The following is a 9,409-nucleotide window of genomic DNA, read 5'->3' as shown; positions in this document are numbered from 1 at the left end:
TTCTTTCTTTTTTTTTTTTTTTTCCGGTACTGGGAATTGAACTCATGACCTTGTGCTTGCCGGGCCGGGGCTGTGCTGCTGAGCTAAATCCCCAGCACCATGCTTGCTCCTTTCTATAGGCTAGAAGGAAGTGAGTACTCTGCCACTGGACTGGAAATATGAATGTCATGGCAACAATTGCATATCAGGACTAGACTTTCAAAGGCAAATGGATATGGGTATCATAGCTGAGCCTAGACTTACAGGAACAATAGAACAATCTCCCTTGTAGGCACCTTTTACACTACCTACTTGGTTATGGTGTCCCTAGAAATGAAGTAAAGGAGAAACTTATTAAATTCTTATTTGATCTATAAAGCACAAATTTCTGAGTGAAGTGAACAAAACTCTAACTTAAATCATAAGAATAGAGTTACAACCTCAAGTAAAATTTCAGAGCTGAGTCAGTTTATAAACCCAAAACAACTGTAATGAAGAGAAGTCCAGATTCCCTTGTGGAAGGAGCCCCTGTGCACTGCCAAAAATAAACACTATTATTGCTTTTAAACTTCTCCTCTGTCTTCTCCAACAAGACCTACTGTCTTTTACCAGAGTAAATGTGTATCAGTGAAAAGGAATTAATCAGATCTTGCTGGGGCTACTGAACAGTGGCTCTGAACTAATATTGATTTCAGGAGACCTGAACACCGCCGTGGTCCACCATCAGAGTAGGGACTTCCTGAGGTTAAATAATGAGTGGATCTTAGGCCAAGTAGGTCCCACAGTGGCTCAACTGCATCGCTCAACTCACATTATTGTCTGTTAAGGAATTCATAATTAAAATCAGTACAGCTAGTAACTGATACAAGAACCACATTGTTTTCTTGAGCTACAGGGTGTGTTCTGTTACCATAGGAGAGGCCTTGTAGAAGTCTTAGTCCTTCTTTTACCTAGAAAAATGATGAACCTGGAAATCACATGGAAATCACAAGAAATTATCTTAGTTAGATATAAATCCTTTGTTTTTATATCTAGTTTTGTAAATGTTACCCTGAACATTTTAAAGTTTTAAGAAAGCTTTGTTGCTTTAGACATAGAAAACTTACCCTTTTTACTTATAGGTAAGTTAACCATATATCATCATAATTTTTAATAATGTTTGTTGGGATGTGCCGCTATAAGATTCTGGGAGAAAACATTCTCAGGTTTTGAGTACTTAAGAAATTTCATTTTAAGAGTGAAAGGTTATTTAAATGTTGACCTTGGGGATACAGCTCAGTAGCACAGCGCCTGCGTGGAAAGCACGCGGCCCTGCGTTTGATTCCCAGTATCAAAAAATAAGTTGACCTAAATAATTTAACAATCAATTAATAATTGGTTAAATAAACAATGATTATGTTAGTTTATGACATTCTATATATCTGAGACAAGAGATGTATATACACCTACAAGCAATATACCCTGGCAATCTAAGCATTATGTAAAATGTATAGAGCTAAGACTGTATAAGCTTAATACATACAATGTACCTAATGAGTGCTCTCTTTTACACACTGTTACATCTAGATCAACTTAATCTACATATATATATATATACATCCAGATCAACTTAATATGTATATATATAGTCTTTTAGTAAACATTATTTTATTGTATAAATGAGATGCACTTATATATTGGATAGTAAGTCTATCTGTGACCAGTAACTTTGTTTCCTAAACTTTCAAAATATCTAAAGCTGTCCTTTAATTTTCCTCCTTGCAGTTATACACTGCAAACCTGTTAAAGGAATCTAAAGTTTGCCTTAAGAGTAAACATTGAGTAAATATATATAAATATTTCCATATAAGTATGATGTTGATTATTAGTAACTTTATGGTATATGAAATATATTTCTGTTACCCGTATATATATGTGCACTTGAGAGCCCTTAATCTCTTTGCAGTCAGAACCAGAGGATCTTACACACTCATAAATAAAAAATGAATTTGTATCAGGAGGAGGAAGACATTGAAGCAATAACTTAAAAATAGGCTTGTGAATAATCTCCATAAGCAGACAGATTTTAAACTTAACTGCCTACAATCCCTACTCTGATCCCTTAAGAACAATGCACATATTAGTCTCCTCCCCTTAATCATCCCAATCTGTCTTTTCACCCTCATTCTTATGTTTGGGCCATACGTTTGTTTTGTTTTGTTTTGTTTTTGGTACCGGGAATTGAACTCAGGACCTTACACTTGCCAGGCAGGTGCTTGTGTCGCTGAACTATATCCCCGGCCCCAAGAGCCATATATTTTGAATCACTTTTTAAAATTTTTTTCTCCTCATTTAGAGGCTGTCAAACTCCAAATGGTCATGCAGATGTAGCCAATGATAAATGTGCCAGAAAACTTGTACTGTGGTTCACTAGATCGGACCTCGGAAGAGAGTCCATAACTGTTGAGACAGGGTGGATATGTCTTTCTAGGTCTTTTCTCCAGTGTTGTGCTTCTGATCAGGCCTTCCCTCCAGACAGCATCTTCAGATCTAAAACCATCAGTGAATTAATACGCTGATGAGTACAGCACTCCATGATTGAATTACTTTCCAAAATGCACACCTCTGAACACATCTGACATCTAGATTTAAACCATAACATGTATAAATATACATACATATATGTTCATAGCTGAGAATCGGTGGAATAATGATTAATGATGATTAATTTTAGGTGCCAACTTCTTGACTTGGTCATGGAACTGAGATATTTGGTCTCACTTTATTGTAGATTTTGATGAGGAGTTATGTTTTGATGAAATTCCCATTTAAAATATTAGCCTTTGACTAAAGCAGAATATTCTTCAGAACACTGAGAGTTCTCATCAAATCAGTTAAAGGTATTAAGGGAAAAAGACTTCTATCCTTGGAAGAAGAAACTCTTCAAGCAAACATTGTTTGGTCTTGAAATGCACTTCTTTCCTACCTCGTTATCTCTCCAGCCTACTCTGCCAATTTTGGACATGCATTTTTTATAAGCCAGTCCTTAAATAGATAAAGACATTTTAGATTCTTTTTACACAGCATAATTAGTGACGATAGACTGGTTTCATTCACTCATGCAAATCACATGGAATCCGTAATATTTTTGATAGATATAAAATTTAGTCACTGCTATTTTTAGTTTCAGAAATCATACAATTTCTAAGATATGTTCACAAGCCAAAATTTGCTAGACCTTTAGTTTTAGGGATAACAGAGTATCTTTGATATTTGGTTCACAAAATTGTTTAAAGAAAGATGAGAATAAGAAAGAATATAGGTTGTTACATTTAAAAATTCATCATCTAAAGAGAAGCAGATGGGGAAAGTGAACAAGTAAAAAATTTCAGCATAAGATATGAAGAATTGATAGACACAAAGATAGAAAATAAATCAGGATACACTGTAGTCAACATGAAACCAAAGGAAATTTTGCTTCAATAAATGAACAGAAATACTTGAAATTACTAAGAAGTTAAAGAAATAAAAGGTAAAAATTGTCTTAAAATTCCTTTATTCTACACAGTCATGGTTATTGAGCCTGTTTTTTTATTAAGTGTATGTGTTGTTAAATGATACCTTCCTCGTTGTTTATAAACTTCTTTCTTACAATAGAACCTTCATGGTTATTATAAAAAATATTGCATGCACTTGCTATACATTACTAGACCTTCCGGATATGAGTCGGCATTCCATATAGAGAAGAAACTATTTGCTTATAAGAAAGACACGAGTAATAAATTGATAGAAATTTATATTTTATCTCTAACTCAATTTCTTCTACAAGTCCAAAATTGCTCAAAAACAGTTTATTAAAAGATCAAAATGAAAAATATGCATACAGAGACAGTTACACACTTTGTACGAAATCTCGTGGCATTTTATTATTACATAATTTTTTATGCCATGCTACAATGTTATTTTGATTAAATTTTATCTAATTCATAAATTTCAGAATACTAAGCACTTAAACTATATATGCCGTAGTAGTTTCATATAACATCAAATTGTATTTTGTTTCACTGGCTTTTCAGTGATTCTTACAATGCAGCACGGTTTTTGTACAAATCAGTAACTGGAAAAGAAAGCGGGATTTGTTTGAGAGGGGTTTCTTTTGACACACATGCAGTTTCCAACACATTAATGTAGCAAACACCATTGTATTCTAGTTGATCTCTGTTCTTAGTGTCTTTAGAGAACAATCCATTTTCTTCAATGTGAACGGTAAAATAAAAAGGATAAGTAGTTTTTACATAGCATAAAAAAGCAAAACAAAACATAAGCTCATACTTGCTTCTCATTATTTTTGTATCAGCATCACAAGAATGAATATGCTGTACAGTATATATGAAACATATTTGTCTTGTAATATTTCTTAAGATTAAAGGAAACTACTAAAGCTAAAAGCTTCTTCTGTGACCTTGGGCATGTCACTTAACCTTCTGTGACTCAGCTTTTCCATCTGAAGAACTAAATGGTTATTACCTCATTTATTCTGCACTCAGAAGGTTGCTATTTGTATAAGTCTTGTTCTACATCAAGGACATTTCCTCAAGGATTGCTTCTTTTCATAAACTGATGTCTATTTTTCACAATTAAACAATGATTGATATGTTCACTATAAAAATGGAAGGAAAAGTAGATGGTAACTACTTACGCTATACAATAGCTCATAGCTAGGACATAATAATATATACCTCACATGTTTGCTTTTGTATAAAAACTTGTAGATGAAAGGAAAGCACCAAAGAACAAAGAAAATCTGTGTTAAAGCAGATATCACCCATTAGTTAATTCTTAGTGATTTCTGCATTTTAATTCAATTTTTATAATATTTACAAACCCTCTGAGAGGAGAATCAAAGCCATCAATGAAGACCACACCACTGTTTGTGTGAACCCATTTAAACTGAATCTTTTCTTAGTGTTTGCTCCTGAGATCAAGTACTTACTTCACTTTCACCCTTGTGAAAAATGAAAAATATATTCCATCGGTCTCCTTCACATCATCAGATCTGATTAATTATGGTGAAGTTCAAGTTCGTAAATCCTTGCTGGTCTTCCTTATACCTTCCAAATAACTTTGAGTTCCTCTAGTTTCCTGACTCTACTTCTTTCATTCAGTAAATACATTGACTACTTCACCAAGAAGATTTCAGCTAAATGGGGTGTTTTTAAAATCAATTTAGCCACTGTCTCACTATTTAAAAAACAAATACAGTATCAAGCACATTTATTTTTCTCATATTCAATATTGAGCTAAAAACACACTTTAAATTCAGAGAGTACAAATCTTAAGGAAATTTATAACTCTGTATCCACAATTGTACTTCACTTAATATCCTTGATTACTAACCCTAGAAATGTGTACAAAGCATAGAGAAGTCTATTGTTTAGACATAATGTATAATAACTATAATGTTTGATCATTGTTGATTACTTAATTATACATCCAAGTGACATAATAAAGTGTTTCAGGTAGAAAATCAATTGCAAAGTAGAAACAAAAAGAAAGACATGCTTCAAGGTTAGCGCTGAAGGCTGGCAATGGGATGACAGGAGCACTACCTCTGTGCCCTGAGCCTCCTGCCCACCCCACTGCCTCACCACTTGCTGATGTGGGCTGCCTGCTGATCCAAAGGGGTGATATTGAAAAAGCAAAAAAAAAAAAAAAAAAAAAAATACAATTTAAAGGTAAAAAATGAATATGAAGAGAATAAGGACCTGGGATTTTTCTGATCAGAATGAAATCAATTTTGAAAGACTTTTCAAATTTATTGTTGGCACTGCTCTGTGGCTAAATCCTTGGGGAAGCTGAACATCTGCTTCTGGGAGGTGTTGGCCATGTAGCACTAAACATCAGCATGATATATCAATGGATTTCCAGTATTTTGATAGTGCTAATGAGACACAGAAGAATGTACCTGTCTTGCTGTTGGAGGCCAACATGAAGTACTACCACCAAGTACCTCCTGAGCAACCGTTTCCAGGGAATACTTAAGTTTTAGTGCTTCTTTTTCAAGAAGGCTGGTGCAAAATGGTGCTTACTGTGCCATGTTTCCACAACTGCCAGACAACAGCACTTAGTCTAAGTCTTGCTAAGAGTGCCTTTCTTCAAGTGGAATGGCCTGTTGTTCATGCTGACTTGAATGGGACTTCCAAGCAGTGAACAGTACTTCCAGTTAGGCTTTTACCAATCGAGAGCTACACTCATTTCCTGTGGACAAGCTTAGCATGTTGGTGGATGGCATCTTCACCAACAATCTTCCTGAGAAGAGAACAAGTCCAGGACAGCTCCCTGGAGATAAGAACCAGCCAAAGGACAGAGCTCACTCGAGGTCAGTGGGTTGAGTTTAGTTGTGTACCAGTGGGGCCAGAAGCCTATGTCACCATGGTGCTGAAACTGCTTGCCCAGGACTTGGTTACTACTTCTCCAAGAACAATAGGCTCAAACCAGAAATGTGAACACAAACTGGAGATGGTGGTGGCACTCACATGTGAGTCCAGGTCACAGGTGATGGTGCTTCCTCCACCACCATGCATGCGTCTTTGTCCAAGGAGATGTTATTGCCTTTAAGGAGGCCTGTAGACACCCTGGGGCAGAAAAAAATATGCTTTCTGGAAACACCTTCTCCTGGGACAGAGAAGAACAGTGTTAACAATAGGAAAGCGTAAATATTGCTTTAACTTTGACATTTCGAGGAGAAGCCACTTTTCTGCAAAGGAGGGCGAGTGAGTACAAGCTAATTCAGAGAAATGTAGAAACTCAGGGCCTGTGGCAGCCATGGGACTCTACAGCACTACATGTGAGGGTTGTGTCAGAGGATGTTACCACGTGTGAATCACTTCCTTCCTCTGAAGACCTGACCGACCTGAAATGTCCTCACAGACCTCCCATGTACTTGGAAGGCCTAGAAGCAGCAGCAGGAGCAGTAGCAAACAAGTTCCAGATAAAATCGCCATTTTGGGATCTGCTTGTGATGAGCACCAGGATAAGGGTCCCATCCAGGTTGGACTTCAAAGTGTCTCAAGCCAGCTGTGTCATCAGCCCCAAACAGACCCTGATCACAAGTATAGCCAAGGCACATAGCAGCAGAGGGGCTCTTCTGAGGAGAGTCATCCCAAGAATTCCCACTCTGGAGAGATGGCCAGTTTTCCTAAAACCAAATTGGTCCACCATTTCAGCAGAGCACCATGTCCACTCTAGCTCCATGGCAGGTCCTCACCTATAGTTCTGAGACACAGACCTGGGAGCAGGAAGAGGACAACTGTAGATTTCCAAGTCCCAGTGTCTGCCTGCTTCCTAAGAACCTGGGACATTACCCAGAGGCAGATGAAATCAGTGATCCATTGATCCCTACCCCTAAATTCCACACCATGGGGCAGCCGTCTAGGAAAATGAACCTGGAAGATCATCAGGCAGGGTTAGTGGCAGGAGTTGAGAAAACAGAGGGAGCTAACCCCCAGGCACAGGAGTGTCTCAAGGAAGAAGTGTTCCCCCAGCTGTCCCAAAGTTAGCTTCCAGAGAGTCAGTCCACTGAACCCTTCTCGATGAAGAAAGGTAAGTGTCAGAGCTTCCTGTCCTGTCCCAAGTTTGCCTTCTAAGACAACACCTCCTTTTATCTCAGTAAGCCTGAACAGGGGATGCTGGCTGGACCTCCCAGGAGACATTGGGTCAAATAAAGAGGATGAAACCACAAGTTCAAGTAGTATGGAGAAGGTGGTAATCTAGACCAAGAATCTGCCTGAGACTTTTCAGGACTAAGGTCCCTTGCCCAGGTTGTAATATTAACTGTTTACGTTGCTCTGTGGGCTGTTTTGTATAACTATACATATTTTTGTAGGAAAGAAAATGGGAATGAACTAGCTCACACAGAGGAGGATATGTGTGCTGTACACATGTTTCTTCATGAGGAAGAAGTATTTATCCTGAACTTTCCTTTTGTTATCCTTTCTCTACTGGCTTGTCACTAATAAGAATAATAAAATTTAAATATAAGCAAAAAAAAAAGTTAACATTACCCAAATCAAACAGAAACTTCCTTCTTTGGCTAATAAAATACCATAATGGGGAACAGTATGAGTAAATACAGCTGTATTATTGAGGAGGAAGGTAGAGCAAGGGAAAGTAAACCAAAAGAAGATCTGTGACAAGAACTGAGAGATCACATAAAGTAAGGACAGATGTGCTAATTGTTCTGGACTCAGAACCAAACCAAGGTACCGACCAACAAACACCAAAATGCATAGATCTCCAACTGAGATTTAAGAATGAGCCTTTATTAGCTGGCCAGGGACTGACTGAGAGCCTCCATGCGAGGTAGGATCAGATCAGCTGCGAGCCGGGGGAGAGAGCAGCTTTTAAGCCAAAAAACCACATAAACCACATCCTGCTTGGCAAGCGAAGTCTTTGTGAAGCAGTCTTCCAAGAAACTATAGAAACTATAGTAAACTTACAAGAAAGGAACGATATGTTTCAGGGAGTTTCAGGGAGTGGTTAGAATGCAGAATGAAGCAGGTGGAAAGGAAAAGAGGGGGAGTAATCAGGAATTTTTCATGTTCTTTGTGAGGCCATGCATGTCTCTTGTGAGGCCTTTACATTAACATATCAGAAACCAACAGGTAAAGGCCTCGCTGACTCCCCAAATCTTCAGAACCATGTGACAGCACATGAGGCAGGTCTGGGGCATTCATTCTTAAAAAAAAAAAAAACAGCAGAATCAACAGCACATCATCTTCCCCTCAGTTCTCCTTTTATGTTGTTGGCAACAATCCTCAGGTGGGCCTTCCACACCCAGCACCACACTGACTCAGTTCAGCTGGGTGTCACAAGTTGACACTAGTTAATCCACCACCCCAACCCTTTTTAATTGTTTTATTCAGAGAGAGTGTCTCATAAAATTCCTAGGTAGACTTGTCTGGGCTTCAACTCTGATCCCCCTGTCTTAAGTCTCCCAAAGTGCTGGGATTACAGGAATGTACCACCACTCCCAGCTAGTAGTTTGATTTCTTTTTAACCTAGAAGCTCAGGGTTCCAAAGGAAAGCAATAAGTTAAAATCCTGAGGCTGCTTATGACTACAACCATAGAGTAGTAAATTATTTATGAGTAAGCAAGTATTTAGCTAATAATAGTAAGCATTGGATAGTAACATACTACCCACTGTTTGTTGAATAGTTAAAATGGAATAACTTGTAATTTTAGTCAATTTTATAGAGAAAAATAAAATAAGTAAATAAATAAGGCACATTGTAGTAGCAGCAGAAGTGGAAGGATTTAAAAGAAATGAGAATGCTAATACAAGAACATCAATCATCAAAAAATAACTTCTCATATCACGTACTATATATTTTTATTTATTTATTTTTAAAGCTATTCTCCTGTTTTTTTATTTTGTTTTTTTATTTTAAA

General features: G+C 37.3%; 1 pseudogene; it reads left to right on the top strand.

Moving 5' to 3' along the window:
* The first annotated feature begins 6,036 nt into the window (after positions 1-6,036).
* On the top strand, positions 6,037-6,658 carry LOC102008333 (annotated as a pseudogene).
* Positions 6,659-9,409: the final 2,751 nt, after the last annotated feature.

Source organism: Chinchilla lanigera, unplaced genomic scaffold (assembly GCF_000276665.1).
Source record: "Chinchilla lanigera isolate Chin_1 unplaced genomic scaffold, ChiLan1.0 scaffold00025, whole genome shotgun sequence".
Lineage (NCBI taxonomy): Eukaryota > Metazoa > Chordata > Mammalia > Rodentia > Chinchillidae > Chinchilla > Chinchilla lanigera.
This window is presented reverse-complemented; position numbering and strand designations above follow the sequence as displayed.